Below are 19,158 nucleotides of genomic sequence, written 5' to 3'. Positions count from 1 at the left end.
GCTAATGCCGGTTTATAAAGCTCTTAACTACTGTGCTCTAAAGTACACTAACAGCCATAAACTACCTATGCACCCCTAAACCGAGGTCCCCCCACATCGCCGCCACTCGATTAAATATTTTTAACCCCTAATCTGCCGACCACCACCTACGTTATACTTATGTACCCCTAATCTGCTCCCCCTAACACCGCCGACCCCTATATTATATTTATTAACCCCTAACCTGCCCCCCACAATGTCGCCGCCAGCTACCTACAATAATTAACCCCTAATCTGCCGACCGCCACCTACGTTATACTTATGTACCCCTAATCTGCTGCCCCTAACACCACCGACCCCTATATTATATTTATTAACCCCTAATCTGCCCCCCTCAATGTCGCCTCCACCTGCCTACACTTATTAACCCCTAATCTGCCGAGCGGACCGCACCGCTACTATAATAAAGTTATTAACCCCTAATCCACCTCACTACCGCCTCAATAACCCTATAATAAATAGTATTAACCCCTAATCTGCCCTTCCTAACATCTCCGACACCTAACTTCAATTATTAACCCCTAATCTGCCGACCAAATCTCGCCGCTACTGTAATAAATGGATTAACCCCTAAACCTAAGTCTAACCCTAACCCTAACACCCCCCTAAGTTAAATATAATTTTTATCTAACAAAATAAATTAACTCTTATTAAATAAATTATTCCTATTTAAAGCTAAATACTTACCTGTAAAATAAACCCTAATATAGCTACAATATAAATTATAATTATATTATAGCTATTTTAGGATTTATATTTATTTTACAGGTAACTTTGTATTTATTTTAACCAGGTACAATAGCTATTAAATAGTTAAGAACTATTTAATAGCTAAAATAGTTAAAATAATTACAAATTTACCTGTAAAATAAATCCTAACCTAAGTTACAATTAAACCTAACACTACACTATCAATAAATAAATTAAATAAAATACCTACAATTACCTACAATTAAACCTAACACTGCACTATCAATAAATGAATTAAATACAATATCTACAAATAAATACAATTAAATAAACTAACTAAAGTACAAAAAATAAAAAAGAACTAAGTTACAAAAAATAAAAAAATATTTACAAACATTAGAAAAATATTACAACAATTTTAAACTAATTACACCTACTCTAAGCCCCCTAATAAAATAACAAAGCCCCCCAAAATAAAAAAAATGCCCTACCCTATTCTAAATGACTAAAGTTCAAAGCTCTTTTACCTTACCAGCCCTGAACAGGGCCCTTTGCGGGGCATGCCCCAAGAAATTCAGCTCTTTTGCCTGTAAAAAAACACATAAAATACCCCCCCCAACATTACAACCCACCACCCACATACCCCTAATCTAACCCAAACCCCCCTTAAATAAACCTAACACTAAGCCCCTGAAGATCTTCCTACCTTGTCTTCACCTCACCGGGTATCACACCGATCCGTCCTGGCTCCGATATCTTCATCCAACCCAAGAGGGGGCTAGACATCCATCATCCGACGGCTGAAGAAGTCCAGAAGAGGGTCCAAAGTCTTCATCCTATCCGGGAAGAAGAGTAGATCCGGACCGGCAACCATCTTCTTCCAAGCGGCATCTTCTATCTTCATCCGATGAGGACCGGCTCCATCGTGAAGACCTCCAGCACGGACCCATCTTCTTCCGGCGACGTCCAACTGAAGAATGATGGTTCCTTTAAGGGACGTCATCCAAGATGGCGTCCCTCGAATTCCGATTGGCTGATAAGATTCTATCAGCCAATCGGAATTAAGGTAGGAAAATTCTGATTGGCTGATGGAATCAGCCAATCAGAATCAAGTTCAATCCGATTGGCTGATCCGATCAGCCAATCAGATTGAGCTCGCATTCTATTGGCTCTTCCGATCAGCCAAATAGAATCAGCCAATCGGAATTCGAGGGACGCCATCTTGGATGAGGTCCCTTAAAGGAACCGTCATTCTTCAGTTGGACGTCGCCGGAAGAAGATGGGTCCGCGCTGGAGGTCTTCACGATGGAGCCGGTCCTCATCGGATGAAGATAGAAGATGCCGCTTGGAAGAAGATGGTTGCCGGTTCGGATCTTCCCGGATAGGATGAAGACTTTGGACCCTCTTCTGGACTTCTTCAGCCATTGGATGATGGATGTCTAGCCCCCGCTTGGGCTTGGATGAAGATTTTGGAGCCAGGACGGATCGGTGTACCCGGTGAGGTGAAGACAAGGTAGGAAGATCTTCAGGGGCTTAGTGTTAGGTTTATTTAAGGGGGGTTTGGGTTAGATTAGGGGTATGTGGGTGGTGGGTTGTAATGTTGGGGGGGGTATTGTATGTGTTTTTTTACAGGCAAAAGAGCTGAATTTCTTGGGGCATGCCCCGGAAAGGGCTCTGTTCAGGACTGGTAAGGTAAAAGAGCTTTGAAATTTTGTAATTTAGAATAGGGTAGGGCATTTTTTTATTTTGGGGGGCTTTGTTATTTTATTAGGGGTGTAATTAGTTTAAAATTGTTGTAATATTTTTCTAATGTTTTTAAATATTTTTTTATTTTTTGTAACTTAGTTCTTTTTTATTTTTTGTACTTTAGTTAGTTTATTTAATTGTATTTATTTGTAGATATTGTATTTAATTAATTTATTGATAGTGTAGTGTTAGGTTTAATTGTAACTTAGGTTAGGATTTATTTTACAGGTAAAATTGTAATTATTTTAACTATTTTAGCTATTAAATAGTTCTTAACTATTTAATAGCTATTGTACCTAGTTAAAATAAATACAAAGTTACCTGTAAAATAAATATAAATCCTAAAATAGCTATAATATAATTATAAGTTATATTGTAGCTATATTAGGATTTATTTTACAGGTAAGCATTTAGCTTTAAATAGGAATAATTTATTTAATAAGAGTTAATTAATTTCGTTAGATTTAAATTATATTTAATTTAGGGGGGTGTTAGTGTTAGGGTTAGACTTAGCTTTAGGGTTTAATACATTTATTAGAATAGCGGTGAGCTCCAGTCGGCAGATTAGGGGTTAATGTTTGAAGTTAGGTGTCGGTGATGTTAGGGAGGGCAGATTAGGGGTTAATACTATTTATTATAGGGTTAGTGAGGCGGATTAGGGGTTAATAACTTTATTATAATAGCGGTGCGGTGCGGTCCGCTCGGCAGATTAGGTGTTAATAAGTGTAGGCAGGTGGAGGCGACATTGAGGGGGGCAGATTAGGGGTTAATAAATATAATATAGGGGTCGGCGATGTTAGGGCAGCAGATTAGGGGTACATAGGGATAATGTAAGTAGCGGCGGTTTACGGAGCGGCAGATTAGGGGTTAATAATAATATGCAGGTGTCAGCGATAGTGGGGGCGCCAGATTAGGGGTTAATAAGTGTAAGGTTAGGGGTGTTTAGACTCGGGGTACATGTTAGGGTGTTAGGTGCAGACGTAGGAATTGTTTCCCCATAGCAAACAATGGGGCTGCGTTAGGAGCTGAACGCGGCTTTTTTGCAGGTGTTAGGTTTTTTTTCAGCTCAAACAGCCCCATTGTTTTCTATGGGGGAATCGTGCACGAGCACGTTTTTGAAGCTGGGTGCTTCCGTAAGCAACTCTGGTATCGAGAGTTGAAGTTGCGTTAAATATGCTCTACGCTCCTTTTTTGGAGCCTAACGCAGCCATTCTGTGGACTCTCAATACCAGAGTTATTTAAAAGGTGCGGCCAGAAAAAAGCCAGCATTAGCTACGCGGGTCGTTACCGACAAAACTCTAAATCTAGCCGTATATTAGCTCCCCTGCTCTGTAGAATGTTCCAAGAGGTTATGCAAAAAGGCTTGTTTAGTGCTGAGTATCTTGAGGTGGTAGTAGTGTAGTAGTTACAATTCTCAAACCAGGGAAAGACCCAGAACAATGTAGTAGTTACCGACCCATCTTTCTCCTCAATATTGACATTAAATTGTATGCCAAAATTTTAGCTAACAGGACATCAAAAGTAATTACTTCAATCATCCACCCTGACCAAGTGGGATTTATACCAGACAGAGAGGGCCCAGACGCCACTAGACGTGCATTAGATTTATTTAATATAGCGTCCAGCGGTGAGGCCCAATTTCTGGCCTTATTTCTGGACGCAGAGAAGGCCTTCGATAGAGTAAGATGGACATATCTATGGGAGACACTAAAGACCTTCAAGTTTCCCACACCTTTTATCAGGGCCATACAAGCCTTATATTCTCACCCTACAGCTCGAATTAGAGGTACAGGCTTTCAGTCAAATAGATTTGCCATTTCCAAAACTCCTGTAGGTTTAAGTGGAAACCTGACTCTATTAAAATTCTGGGAGTTTATTTAGCTCTAGACCCCACAATCACCATATCCAAAAATTTCACTGATAGGCTCACAGAGTTCCACAAACTCCTAACCACATGGGAATATAGGGAAATCTCTTGGACGGGGAGAATGGCTGTTATCAAGATGTCCTTTCTCCCTAAGATTACATATCTCTTTCGCTGTATACCATACAATATCCCAAGACCCATTCTGAATAAACTCCAAGGTAGGATCACTACTTACATATGGAAAGACAGGCGCCCTAGGACGGTGAGACATACTCTAGAAAGACCATACACGCAAGGAGGACTATCTCTCCCTAATCTTATTACATATTTCAATGCCACTAGACTCTCACACATATTAGAGTGGAATAATCATAAGTCAAATACCTTGGGATGGTACCTTGTGGAATCCTCGATTCTTCCCCCTAACCTAACCTTACCTGACCTTCTGTGGATACCTCCCCATCACAGACAAAAACTAGGACCCTTGAGCCCCACACTTCAAGATGCATTAAAGTTTTGGGATTCTATTCGCCATGATCCCAACATTTCACCTCACCCATCGCCTGCTCTTACCTTAGCAGCAGTTCTGACCTATGGCAGATCCTACACATTAAAACAGTTACTGATTTTTATGACTCAGGGACTTGGCTCTCTCACCCGCAGCTTTGCACCAAATTAAACGTTCCCCTGAAGTTACAATTTGAAGCCTTCCATATTAGCTCCTTACTGCACTCATGGGACTATCCAAAGAAGACTCTTAGGTCACCCTCGATATGGGAGCATACATGGACTAAGGCGCACACTATCAAACACGCTCTATCCCTACATTATAACCTCCTGACAAACACTAAGCCCTTTCTTAAAATATCACAACATAGCGCTTGGGAGAAGGAGATTGGATTTATAGTAGATACGGATATTTGGCATAGCAGAATACAGATAACTAGGAAACATCTCCACTGTGCTACCCTATGGGAGCTGTATTATAAAATCTCGGTCAGATGGCATCTTGTTCCCGTCAACCTACATCAAACCTACAACTCCCAATCCCCCCTCTGCTGGAGATTATGTGGCCAGTCAGGCACTCACATGCATATCTGGTGGTCATGCCCAAAAATTCAGCCTCTCTGGAAGAAATTATACAGCACATTGAACTGCCTTAATATTCATCCCCCTTATCTACCGGAGGTCACCCTCCTACACATGCCAGTTCCTACTTTAGACAATTCCACAGACACCCTCACAATTTATCTCTTCATGGCAACCAAGCTGGCTATCGCCAGAGCGTGGAGGAATGTAACCCCACCATTTTTAGCACAAATACTATCTATAGCCAGACACATCAGACTAATGGAGTAATATTCCTTTAGAGTACTTGACAAGACAGATTTACACATCAAAATTTGGCACCCGTGGCTTACACTTTATCCAGAATGAGCTAAAAACTAAACAGAGCCCTTACTCCCATAGATCCTTACCCCCTCCCTCCTCCTTGCCCACTGCCTCTGGATATGGACATAGATATATTTCAGTTTTTAACTATTTGGATATATTTCTCTATATGTATACGATTGTACACAGATATATATAGATATATGCTTGTATACGGTTCTAAAATGTGTGGACCTTACTCCTACTTTCTCCATGTTTAAATTAATTCAAAACAGCTTACATAGTTGTCTAATGATCTTACTGCAACTTTGAAAATGGACCATGGAGTCCAAACTACTTAAGAGTTATATGTTTTATTGTATAATTTTATGCTATTATCTTTCTTAAAATATTATAAAATAGAGACAAGATATATATAGGCAAGTAATCCTATTTTTCTTTCAAAACTAATTGATATGTAAGTACAACTATAGGTGCGCTAGAGGTTATAGGCCGTATATCTGACATTGTAAGAGATGCACACCAACTACCACTATGTACTCATAACGATGAAAAATTGTACTGCTACAATAGTTTACAACTGCCTTTTCCTTCTGTATCTCCTTTTTTCTTTTACTGTATATGTTTGATTGTCTCAATAAAAAATAAATAAAAAAAATGAGGTCCAAGTCACAAGCCAGAATTTGTAATCCAAATAAATATTAAAGCACACCCAGGAGAAAGACTCAATACAAGGGCAATGAGAGAGAGAGAATCCGGAAGACTTATAAAGGGAAAAAAAGGGTGCCAAAGATGACGCGAGAAAGATGCGTCAGAAATGACGCGATGCACGAAAATCAGACACGATGCGTTAGAGATGACGTGAGATGGAAATCGACAGAGGAGTAACTGTGTCAAGGTTACCACGTCATGGCAACCCTACGTAATGGCATTCGGCATTATGGCAACCCGGCATCATAACAAACATGTATACCAAGTAAATGTGAAGCAAGTAACACTGGCAGAAAAAGCAGGAGGCATGAGAACACAGTAATATTGAAAGCAAAACAGGTCACCTTTCACTTTGGGATGAAACAGGTAAAGTTGAATCTGCAGCAAATAATTTATAGATATACAGACACCAACATAGATAAACAGACTGCAAATACTGTTGGTGTATAAAATAAACTAATTGGGCTTATCCTACTACAAGATTTTTCACAAACACCTTTAATTGCAATGATTATTTTCCTTTGTGCGTACACTTGTATTCCCCTTGCAAACCTCACCCCAGCTATCTATGGAAGAACTAAAAGGAATTCCCATCAGAGAGAAAGTAGGAAGCTGGAAGTATATGAATTGTCCCTGCTTGATGAGCACATTTGTTCTTTGGTGAAATACTGAAGTTTTTTTAAAACAACTTTAAAATAACTAAACTAGACACACATAAACACCTGTTGTTTAATGTCAAAATCCAGGGTGTCTATACTTACTGTTTTTAACTCACATGGTACTCCTTTTTTCCAGGGTGGACTGAGAACTCTGTGTCTGACAGCAGCTCCAGACTCCTCCTCTGTCACAAAGTTTTACCCACTTAAGGTGCAATAGTCTTATTTCTGCTGAGGGGAGCTAAATAACCCCAGAGCAAGACACACAGAAATATAAGCACCATGTGTTCCACACAGTGCAGGGTGATCACACAGCAAGCCCGCTGACAGGTGTATTGTAGGAAGTGTTACTGACCATTACTAGATGGTCTCACTATCTCTTTAACCATACTGTGTACCAGCTCCTCACCCCAGCAGCAGCAGCAGTGTTTACTGAGGCATTTAGGTTCTCTGTTCAGGGGCAACTTATTTCTGCCTGTAAAAATAGCGCAGGAACTCCGTTCCGCTGCATTCCCTCTGGACTTGACTCCTGCCACCTACGATGATCATGTAGTCCACTTGACATAAAATGTATATGCAGTTTAGTGAGTTATGTGTCCCAAGCATTTAGTACTTAATCGTACACATCAATATTCCAGGGGCAGATCTCTGCCTGTTTTAGAGTACTGGTTTCTATATTTAGGGGCATATTTAACAATGTGCGAGCGGACATGATATGAAGTAGCGTATCATGTCCACTGCACATCGCTGCCCATCGCTAAATGCCAACAGCATAAGCTGTCCGAATTTATCATTGCACCAGTAGTTCTTGTGAACTGCTGGTGCAATGCCGCCCCCTGCAGATTCGCGGCCACTAGCAGGGGGTGTCAATCAACCCAATCGATTTCAATCGGGTTGATTTCTGTGTTCCACATCAGAGCAGGTGGACAAGTTATGGAGAAGCGGACTTTAGACAGCTGCTTCATTACTTCTTGATAACTTCTGTTTTTTTCAGGCTCACCAGAAACAAGGGGCCTCAAGCTCCATACAGAGCTTGATAAATATGCCCCTATGACTAATTTACATTCAAATTAATAGCTTTAATATGCATTTTTTTGGCTTGATCAACATTGGTGTTTTTCATGTTCACTCTATCCTGTAACAGTTTCAAAATTCTATTTTTAGTACTTACTTGTCCAGCATATTTTCGTAAGCAGCTTTTCTATTTATGTTTAGATATTTTTAATTAAACATTTTATAAAGTTTCATCATTCTCTTGCACAATGGTTCTGGTCTGTGGCCAGAGAAATATATTACATAACAAACTTGTGGGTCAATCATACATTCAATTTTCATTAACAACATTTACAGATCCACTAATCCACCTCTGTTCTTCTGTGTATCTCCTAAAGAGGAGCGCTCGGCCCTCTAATGATGATTCAATGAGGGTATAGCCTTTTCAGGTTCTGGGAGACCGCCACATCAGTTCATCTACAGTGCTATGTTAATATATATTAAAAATATAATAGTCATCAAGTTTTGTTAACAAATAGTAAAAAATCGGGGGAGGAGGGGGGAACAGTTAAAGAAACAGTGACCTTCTTGTAGAGAGCAAAGTACCTTGTACATAGATACATCTATTCCACGGCACACCCCTGCATCCCGACATCGGCTCAATCTAAGTACGGACTCTTAGTGACTACTCCTGCCTACCTATCCAATAGAACCATATCTTGTGCATAACCTTCCTATTGTTTCGAATTCCCACTGCTTATTCATACATGGTATATGTGTGTTGTACTTTATTGTATATTTCCGTCCATGACGGAGCCCCTATCTTCCAGTATCTCGCGATACATGTTCTAGTGACTGTGCATAGGATTCTAATGAAGGTGTTAAGGTATCTATGAAAAACATCTATGGGTTCATGCAGTAATGCCTGTTGTATAGTTAAGTTAAACTCCTCATTTATCAGCTGGCCTATAAACAAAAATAGTCTCCTCCACACCTCCTGTATTATCTCACAATCCTACCACATATGTTTATAAGTTCCTCTTTTCCCACAGCCCCTATAGCACAGGTCGCTCCCCTGGGGGTTCATATGAGATGTTCTAACTGGGGTTAAGTACCATCAGAAGACCGTTTTCGTGTTTTCTTTCAGTTCAACGCTTAATAGGCCTTTATCTCCCAACTGAAATAATGATTCCCACTCCTGTCTATATTTTATTATGTCTAGTTCTCGTTCCCATGCTAACATGATGTGGGTTTTAAGTGTGTTTGGGGGGGATTGAATTGCCACATAAAGTCTATATATAGAGTGTTTAGATCTATGGGGAATGATGCCAGAGGCCTCTAACACCATGGACACCTTGCTTCGTGCATTTTACTGAAAGTTTCGGAGAGAGGACTGTAGCTGCAAATAAATGAACCAGGGTAACTTGAGGGGTGCAATTCTATCTTGTAAGTGGGAAAAAGACAAAACCGACCCGCTCTCTAGAATATCGGCCACTCTGTACAAGCCCTTGTTTTCCTATTTCTGTAGGTGTTTACATGTGTCCCCCTGTAATAGATAACTAATTAGTGTTAATAAGGAATTTCTTGGGAGAATATCTTCTCTCTTCCTCAGTTTCACCCATAGTTTAATTGTAAGCTCATCTGTGTCTGTCTCTGGGGAGTGAGCCTTAGCTCCAGTCTGTTGTATATCCCAAAGGATGAAGTCCGGGTCACCCCTCCCTTCTAGTTCTGTCTCTAAAGCAATCCAAATGGGTTCCTCTGACCTCTTCAGTAACATTGCATCCTGCGCTGCCCTAGCTGCCCTATAGTAATCCATCAAATTAGGGCCTGCTACCCCACCTAACGTTTTATGTCGGTGTATTAAAGACTTAGATATTCTAGCTGATTTCATCCCCCTGATAAGATCTGTTTGTAGTTTTTCTATATCTGATTTGACAATCGCTATTGGTAGTGCCCTGAATAGATACAGTAGTCGGAGTAATATAGTAATTTTGACCGCCGCTAACCTTCCTAGCCAGGAGAAATTATATTTGCTCCATTTTGTGATGTCTTGCCTAATGTTTTTCGAAATAATGGTGGGTAGTTATATTTATACAAATGTTGCATCTGTTGCGGAAGGTTAATCCCCAAGTATTTAAGTGTATGCTTGACCCATTTAAAGTCAAAGTTTGACTCCAGTAGCTTCTGAGTCTGGGAGGGAATGGCTATGGAAAAAGCTTCACATTTATCCGAGTTAATTTTGTAACCTGATATAGCCGAAAAACAGTTTAGCACTGTATATAAATTTGGGTAAGGATATGAGCGGTTTTGTAATTGTTAGTAAAATATTGTCCGCAAACAAGGCGAGTTTATAGTCTGATTGTGCTGTTTTGACTCCCGCTATGTCTGGGTGCACTCTTATGCTTGCTTCCAATGGTTCAATACAGAGCGCGAATAATAGGGGAGACAAGGGGCACCCTTGTGTTGTAGCATTAAGAATAGGGAAGGAGTCAGACTTATAGCCCCCTGCAATCACCTGGGCCTGGGGAGAAGAGTAAATTGCTTGGATTGCTGCCATAAAAGAACTGTCGAAACCCATCCTCTGCAAAACCAACAACATGTATCTCCAGTCAATTCTATCGAACGCCTTCTCTGCATCCAGCGATAACAGCAGAGAAGGCGTCCGCTGTCTCCCTAAGTGATGAATGAGATTGGTGATTCTGCGTATATTGTCTGGAGCTTCTCTATCTTTAATAAACCCCACTTTATCTGGGTGTATCAAGCCGGGAAGACTTACCTTTAGTCAGTTTGCTAAGATCTTGGTGAAAAGCTTTAAGTCTTGGTTTATCAATGATATTGGTTGGTAATTCTGGCATTTTTTATGGTCTCTTTCGGGTTTGGGGATCACCACTATTTTCACTAGCTATAGCTCACTCGGCATAGGGTTCCCTTCTAGGATATAATTACAGAATTTGGTTAGATGTGGAATTAGGGTGCTGCCAAACAGCTTAAAATATTCTCCCGGAAAACCGTCAGGGCCTGCCGCCTTACCAAATTTAAGGTCCTTCACTGCACTTAATACCTCTAGACTGGTGACCGAGGAGTTAAGACTATCTATTTGGTCTTTGGTAAGTGACTGTAGTGGGCAATTTGCTAGGAACTCGTTAGTGTGCCTCTCCATTTCTGTGCTATGTATGACTTTTTGTCCGTCATATAGTTTGCTATAAAATGTAGCAAACGTGTCCACTATTGCCTGGTCTGTCTCTATGAGAGGGATAGCTGAGGCTCTACATCTCTCCCTGATTTTGTGGGCCATATATTTGTCCAGCTTATTAGCATAAACAAAATAGTGCACTTTCAATTTCTGAATTGCCCTCGCCGCCTGGGAGTTTAATATATTTGCTAACATGGTCTTTTTAGTCTGAAGAGTCTGTAGTGTCGCCCCCGCCCCCCTCCTTGTCAATTTGTGCTGTCTCTCTAGTTTTTCTATCTCTTCATGAAGCTGTCTCATTTGTTTTCTGTGTTGTTGGTTTAGTCTTGCTTTCTCTTGTATAAGTCGTCCTCTTATCACCACCTTGTGTGCCGCCCAAGTGTTTATAGGGTTGGTTGTAGTATCTATGTTTATCCCCCAGAACTCCACCAATGACTGTAAGATGCTATCATGTCTCTGTGGGTTTTTCAAAAGAGTTGGATCAAATGTCCATGTCCTATTATGTTGAACATCTCGCATCCCACCCAATTTTAATGATAAGATAGAGTGGTCTGACCACACACAAGCGTGTATAGAGGAGCTTTGGAGCATTGAGTGGAGAATCTGCCTAACATAAATATAATCCAACCGTATGTAGGTTCTGTGTGCTGCCGAATAGAACATAGTGTCATTCGTCCTCCCATACAATGTGTGCCAGGTATCAATCAAAGCGTGTGGTGCAACTGAGTCTTGTATTGATTTGACCAATCTGTTGTGTCTATGTTGTTTTTTAGATAAGGGAACATTATTAACCGATGTATGAGGGACCATAGTGATGTTGAAGTCTCCTGCCAGGTTGATTTTAGTTTGAGACCACTGTGTTAGAAGATGGGAAATGTGTCTAAAGAAATCATGTTGGTTTTTGTTGGGGGCGTATATATTACATATATATAAAGTAACCTCCGTGTCCAGCATAACTATCAAGTATCGGCCCCCCGGGTCCGCTATTGAGCTTTCATGGGTGAAGCTAATGGAGGAATGTATCAGAATTGAAACCCCTCTTTTCTTTGTATCTGCTGTGGTGTGATAGTGTGCATTGAAATGTTTTGCCCAGTATTTTGGCATGTTAGCCTTAAGGAGGTGTGTCTCCTGCAAAAACAGGATATCGGCATCTAAGGATGTGTATTGGGACATAGCTATTCTCCGTTTGGTGTTAGTATTGAGCCCTCTGACATTATGTGATATTAAGTGTATATTAGACATCATATGTATTGTCCGTATCTCTGCCCTTTTCTGGGAGTGTTGTAAACACAGATATCTACCCTCATATGAGAAGTCTTAATTTCTGTGCTGCTAGTCTTTGGAGCCTGGAACCTACAGGGGTACGCTGTGGAAGTGTCACTGAAAGGACAAAAAACATTTGGGGTAGTGAAAGATGTCAAACAGTTGAAAACAATAACCACATTTAATCCCCAACATTGGGACAACACGCTTGAAAAAAGCAACTTAGTAACTGTTGGATTTTCTCTATTTGTCCCCTTACGAAGGGAGGGCTGGGGGAGCCTGTCTAGTCACATTAATTATATTCTAATAAAAAAGCATTAAACAATATGTGTAATACATCAGTAACCTGGTCTAGGGGACCTAGAGCAAACATCTGTATAATAAATAGAACTCAGCTCTATAGTTTCACTTGTAAATTATAGATAGCCTGGTTCGATCCTCTCATCAGCTTCTACCACTTAGTCATTCAAGAAGTAGAAAAAAAGTCCCTTTCCCCTAAGCCCCAAGGGGTGAGGGGAGTTTGTTGATCCCAGATCTTAATCTCTGGGTTCTTTTGTCTTTAACTTCTTATGTAGTGGTTTGTGCCATGTTGATTGATCCTCTTGTCATGTAGGTATAAGCTTGTGAGTCAAGGATAGTTCTCTCTCAGGTAATTGTGAGATCACAAACCCAGCACCCCACACACTTCGGGGATATCTTCTGGTTCCTTGATGGTGATTACTTTGGTGTCCTTTGTGATGATTAAGGCAAAAGGGAAACCCCATCTGTATTGTATTTGCTGTTTCCTCAGCAAGGAGGTAAAGGGTCTCAGTGCACTTCGTCTTTGCAAAGTCTGTAGACTCAGATCTTGATAAAATTATATCACATTGCCTTGAAATTTGAATGTGGGTTGCTTTCTAGCGGCTTGGAGGATCTTCTATTTGTCTGGGAAGAAAGTCATTTTAATTACTATATCCCTTGGTGGGAGACTGGGCTTTGGTTTTGCTTTTAGAGCTCTATGAGCTCTCTCGACATGGAAGGTATAGTCAAAAGGTGAGCTGGTGATCTGAGCGAAAAGTTGCGCTAGATATGCTGGTAGTTCCGCAGCAGTTACTTCCTCTGGAACTCCTTTCAGCCTGAGATTGTTCCTCCTGCTTCTTATCTCCAGGTCATCCAGCTTATCATGGAATTCCAATAACTGTTGCTGTTGTGTTGACACCACTTACAATATCTCATCCACATTCTCCACCATGGCATCCTTCTGGTCCTCAAGCATATCTATCCTGTTCCCCATATCTGTCAAATCAGACTTAATCTCAGATAAGCTAGTAACAGATGAATGAATAGAATCAATTTTCTCCCATAGTTTTTCAAAGTTGTCGGCAATGTCTTTTTTTGAGACCAAGGTCCGCAAATCAGATTTTGTTGGTGGGGTATCATCTTCTATTTGCGATGTAGAATCTTGATCTGAGTCTCCGTCTACCTCCATGTCTTTGTTGGTCTTGTTGGATTGTGAAGCCTTAAAGAAAGATGACATTGCAGAGGTTTTAGTAGCTGATTTGTCTCCCTTCACCACTCTTCTAGAGGCCATTTTGCTATCTAGCAAAAAGTACAGTCCCATTATAGCAGGTGTTTAGGCCCCTCCGATGAGATCGTTAAATTGACGTTGTGGCCCGTTGATCTGTCGCTGATAACAATTTTTGGAGGTCCGGAGGTGGATGGTTACTATATCCCCTTAATATCTCTTGTATCCCTTGTTATGATCACATATTATGATTCTGTGGAATGACGGAGGCAATTATTATCTCATAGGCTGGCAAGTTTTATTTTGCTTTTCTTAGTGGTTTGCTAGACAACCTCCCCTATGCATCTCTACTGGGTAGATTACATATCAGCACTCACAGTTCTGGGGAGTGGGCTAGGTATATGTTGAGGTGCCTATAGCTGTGGGTCTGAGATATCGCATAAAGGCAGTTAATATATGGATCCCATTCCACCGGTAACCTTGGCGTATTGTGCACCTCCTATATATGAAGTGTATGATCTCTGATATATTTATTTCGCTAACTTTAAAGCTCAGTTTGCTAGTAACACCCCTCTCCCCAGGGCAGTTGTCCTCACAGGAAGATCATGAAGAAAGGTATAGGGGATATATGACCTTTCACCCCTGCCGGCTGACAGGAAAAGGGAGGGGAGAGGGTATTAAGGAAAGTCTCTCATGCAGTATTAAAGTTGTGATAAGCAGTGTTGCTGAAAAGGCACCCAAGTCAGTTTTGTAGGGATGGGGTATGTGATTACCTTTGCAGAGTTGCCTAGTAGAGCTCCTAATGCTGTATGGGCCTAGATTCCCCCTTCCCAGGCTGGAGTGTGGTCTATTGTATTTTTAATTCCCTTTGTAGGTTGTCTCATACAGGTAAATAGACCCGGAGTTATGCAGGTTCCCAAGGGGTGCCAGGCTGGGCTATCTGGGCTTAGGAGAGGGTGTCCAAATGAATTATGCAGGATCCTGCCTTTTATTGAACCCGGTGTGGGCTGGGGTGTGATTAAGTACACATTTACTTACTGCCTTGAGGCCTCCTGGTGGGTCAAGATGGCCACCGTTCATGCCACTTTTCTGACTCTCTGGCGTACTTCACACCGGGCTGGCCTGATGATCGGTCTGTTCCTCTATGGAGTACCCACCTCGTTAGATTAGGCATAACGGGTTAGCTTTGTGTTGCTCAGTCCAAGTAGTGAGTTCTGATGTAGGCCGCAGCTGCGGTCTTTCCTGATTTTCTTCTGGTAGTGTTTAACCCGGATAGTTTTGTTTCAGTATTGACCAGAAAAGTCTATTGCCGGATCGTCCTACTGTGTGTTACCCCTGTATTCTCTCAGCTGACAGGAAAAGGGAGGGGATTTTATGAGGTTAAAAGGAGTCGTTTTACCGTTTATTGACAGAGCTCTGTCTCAATGCTTCTATCCTCTCTGGCGGTTAGCTACGCCCCTCCAGCTTTTCTATTTAAAGGTAAAGGAAACAATGTTCCTTTAGTAAAAAAAAAAAAAATAGAAAAAAAGTTAACTCAAATTAAGCTTGAAAATAAACAGACTGTGCTAAAAAACAGCAAACTGCTTACTTGTTTTCTTAATAAATGATACTGTTGATACTGTTGACCACCCTCTTTTGCTCAAAATCCTCCAATCCTTCAGGATTTGTGACAAAGTCCTCTCGTGGTTCTCTTCCTACCTGGCAAACTGTACCTTTAGTGTAGCCTTCTCTGGGTGCTCCTCTGCCCCGTCACCACTTCCTGCCTAGGTACCACAAGACTCTGTCCTCAGTCCCCTTCTCTTCTCAATCTACATGTCATCATTAGGTTCCATAATTAAGTCCCATGGTTTCCAATATCAGTTGTATGCTGACGACACCCATATCTACTTCTATGCACCAGACCTATCTCCTTCCTTGCTAACCCGTGTCAATAACTGTCTTTCTCACATCTCTTCCTGGATGTCCTCTCACTACCTCAAGCTAAATCTCTCCAAAACTGAGCTCCTTATTTTCCCCCCTTCTTTTAAAATCTCCACCCCCAATCTCTCTATAACTGCCGAGAACTCCATCATTATCCCTACCCTGCATGCCCGATGTCTTGGGGTCACATTTGACTCAGATCTTTCTTTCACTCCTCACATTCAGTCCTTGGCTAAAGCCCGCTGCTTCCACTTTAAAAACATCTCTAAAATTAGACATTTCCTTACACAAGACACAACTAAGGTTTTAATCTACTCTCTCATCCTTTCCTGCCTCGATTACTGCAACTCTGTCCTCTCTGGTCTCCCCAGCTGCCACCTAGCTCCTTTACAACCCAAAATGAATGCCTCTGCCAGGCTCATCTTCCTTACACTTTGCTCTTCATCTGTTTCACCTCTCTGCCAATCCCTTCACTGGCTTCCTCTTGCCTCTAGGATTAAACACAAAATTCTGACTCTGACATACAAAGCCCTCAACTGCACTGCTCCCCCCTATATCTCAGACCTTGTCTCCAGATACTCTCACTCCCGGCCCCTTCGCTCTGGTCATGACCTCCTACTCTCCTCCTCTTTTGTTACCTCCTCACACTCCCGTTTACATGATTCTCCAGACTGGCTCCCATCTTGTGGAACTCTCTGCCTCAAGACTTTCCACTAGTTTTGAAAGCTTCAAGCACACCCTAAAGACTCTACTGATCAGGGATGCATACAACCTACACTAACCTTTCTTTATACCAGTTCCTCTCCTCCATTGCAATCCCCTGAACCCCATTAGCATGTAAGCCTAAAAGTCCAGCTGTATGTAGATCACCTTCTTAAGAGCTGACTACAACAGTGTGACTCTTGGCAGGGCTGTCTACCCGTTTGATCCCTATAAATCTTTTGTTGTACTCTGCCTTTTTTTATAGCGCCGCAGAATCTGTTGGCGCTCTACAAATAACCGATAATAATAATAATAATAAGTAAATTGGAAAATGCAGATTCGCAGCCTCTATCAGGAGGTGTCAATCGACCCGATCGTATTGGACCGTGCTGATATCTTGCGAGTTCTGTCGCCTTCACAGAGCAGACGGACAGGTTATGGAGCAGCGGTCTTTAGACTGCTGCTTCATAACTTGTGTTTCTGGTGAGCCTGAAGGCTCACCAGAAACACGGAGCTTTATAAATATGCCCCTCTATCTGAATCATTAAAGTTTATTTTGGACTAGACCGTACCTTTAAGTTTAAAAAATAAATAAAAGGTAAAATCCATTTAAAATTATTAATACATTTTGCAATGGTTTCAAATAAGTATAACCTACTGCTTACTGCCTTTTTTTTATAAAAACAATGAAACAGACTGTTTTACATCCTTATAAGTTGCTTAGTATTTTTTTTTTACTCTGAGATATGCACTGTTTGCAAGCTCACTGTGCCTATCTTGAAGCATATGCAGCTGATGATTAGTGCACACACCGGCATTAATCATAAGCTTCTAAGGCTCAGTGACTTTAAATGCATGCACACTTCAAATAACAACCTTCGCGGCAAAAAGAGGTTAAAAAGACATCAAGGTATAGTACAATGGAAATGTCTACACTTACAGGGGTGCTGATTGGTAGATATGATCTGTGCAAAGGATCAATTTAATGTTAAAAATGTGTAAAGCAGACTTTTTTGATGCACTTTTTAGTATACTAACTCCTCTTTGGCACCTTTTTTTGTACTGTATTGCAAAGATACTTACAAAAGTACAGAATCCTAACATACTTTATACTAGAGCATCCCTTTAAACAAAAGTGAGAAATATTATTGATGTACTTCTCAATTTACAAAATGTTAAATCCCAGAAAAATGCAGAACACAAGATTAATGGCGCTTTAATATGAAAGATATGGATGATTTATCTCTTTCATTTGAATTGACATTCAATTAACTATTAACTGAATTCACTTGATGGACAAGGGTCATATTTATTCAAAGTATTATGTTAATAGTTTTACAGAATGCTTTAATCAGCCTAATGAACCAAGTAATTTTGCATCAAGAAATTTCTGTGTGCTGTCGTGGATTGTTGTTGAGAACAAAATGCTGAATTATGGTGCACCATAGTTTCTGATAAGTTTGCAATGTAAATTACTTTTTCAAAGTCAAAATTATACTCTTAAAAAAAGAACATGCCACAGTTTCAAGACTATCATATCATTCAAATATGAATACATGTACTAGGCAAAATGTTTATGGCAAATATTTCAAATATATAGATGTAATAAATTATAAACTCTGTAGATTGTAAGCTCTTCAGAACAGGGCTTTATGCATCCTCTATTAATCTGTTAATGTATCTGTATTTTTACTATAAATTAATGTCATTGGGCACCCCTGCTCATCTACCCATCTCAAAGCAATTTGATGAAGCTGAAACATTAAAAGATAATGTAATAATATTTAAAAAATAATGCAAAATTCCAAGACCATTAATAGATGATTCTCAAAACACAATAAAAGTATGATTTTTAAAAATTTCTTAGATTGTATTTCTTGTATATGCATTTTATACTCATTATTTAATTCAGAGGTGCAATAAAGTTTATGGAATAATTTTAAATTCAATTTCAGCACTTCCTGCACAGATTACATTTGGGCACAAGCATGACGGTTGCGTATAAGGGATGTTGCGACTGACTACTAGTCAGTAATGTTCAAGTGCCGGGCAACAGGCCCTACCAAGTGGGCATGTTGTATGACTGATTTTAATTTTAATAGATTATTAAACTTTAATCAATATTTAAAAAATACACAGGGTAACTTCTGGCCAGGTGGCTGGAGGGACAGTTTCTCTCTTTGGTACTTTAAGGTAGCTGTCATCTGTCTCTGATCTAGCAGGGGGAGAACCCATCTGTGGATTTTCTTTTTACTTGCTGATTCATCCACCCATCCTCTTCCCACTGAACCTTGCAGGTGTCCTGGCTTCTTTTGTTTTTTTCCAGGCTTGCTCCCTGATCTCAAGGCCTGTCCCCTCTTACATGCGCTCCCCCATTGTGGGGTCTGCGGGGCCAGGATTGCCACCACTGCTTTCAGTTAATGATTCAAAGAGTATATATATATTAAAAAAAATATTCTTACATAATCTTTCCTCGAAACTCCAT

The sequence above is a fragment of the Bombina bombina genome, chromosome 4 (genome assembly GCF_027579735.1).
Source record: "Bombina bombina isolate aBomBom1 chromosome 4, aBomBom1.pri, whole genome shotgun sequence".
NCBI classification, from domain to species: domain Eukaryota; kingdom Metazoa; phylum Chordata; class Amphibia; order Anura; family Bombinatoridae; genus Bombina; species Bombina bombina.
Note: the sequence above shows the minus strand (reverse complement) of the source record.